At 40.5% G+C, this 923-nt stretch overlaps 1 protein-coding gene across 1 annotated transcript in view; it reads right to left on the bottom strand.

The window, feature by feature from the left end:
• SERGEF (secretion regulating guanine nucleotide exchange factor) overlaps positions 1-923 on the bottom strand; it is a 258,261-nt gene that overhangs the window by 46,127 nt on the left and 211,211 nt on the right. The gene's annotated exons all lie outside the window — the stretch shown is intronic.

Raw genomic sequence — 923 nt, 5'->3', positions numbered from 1 at the left:
TTTCCCTTTGCCAGCTGTAGACAACCCCCCTTGGATTTGACCAAGAAGGAGGCAGTAGAAGAACATTTTCTATAAGGAGTTCTTCACTATGAAGCAAACTTCTGCCCTTGATCTGAAATAGCCAGGGATTGGTGACCTACAAGCCACACTGCAGGACCAGTCATCTTTTGGCCCTTTTGGCTGAAGAGGTTGGAATCTGATAGGAAATTGTTGCCAAGTGTTTTTGGCAAACAGTGATACGGTGATCTCAGCAAGATCTTCAGATTTCATCTTTTCATTTGCTTTCAGTTGAATCATTTTGCTATGAGAAGCACTGGTAAAAAAAAGTATATAAAGAGGGACACCAGAGAGTGAAGAAATTGTATTCCAAACTATTCAGTGTAAGAGTGTTACAAAAAAAGAACCTTGGACTATAGGCTCTCTAACATCGGAACTCAGGCCAAATACATCTACCTCACTTCAAGGCTCAATAAAATTTCAATTTCTTTGCCAAACAGATGGCTCTGCAGCATCTGGGAGACAAGAAGAAAAAGAAAAGGAAATTAGCTGGCCAACTAAGGAAAAGAGGAGACTGGGACCCTTTTGTAGACAAATCTCAAGCTTTTCTTATTGTTGTCTATGGGGCTCCAGGCAGGAAGAATTATGAAAGACTAAATAAGCTTGAGCATGTATGTGCTATAAACAAAGCCAAAACCGAGACCCAGATGATCTTCAGCTGTTTCAAAGCTTTTTGGCATAGCCAGGAGAACCAAGAAGTATACTTTGCCCTCCCATTTCAGTTGGAATGGAGGAGGAGGAGAAGGAGGGCTTTCTAAGCGCTCACAGCTACATTTTTGGTTGCTACATGCATAAAACAATTGCTGCCAAATAAATCAAGAGCAAATATTTTTATATGCCATACTCTTACATGGTTAGTACTCAAA

The sequence above is a fragment of the Alligator sinensis genome, unplaced genomic scaffold (genome assembly GCF_000455745.1).
Source record: "Alligator sinensis unplaced genomic scaffold, ASM45574v1 scaffold447_1, whole genome shotgun sequence".
NCBI classification, from domain to species: Eukaryota; Metazoa; Chordata; order Crocodylia; family Alligatoridae; genus Alligator; species Alligator sinensis.
Note: the sequence above shows the minus strand (reverse complement) of the source record. Positions and strands in the feature narration are given on the sequence as shown.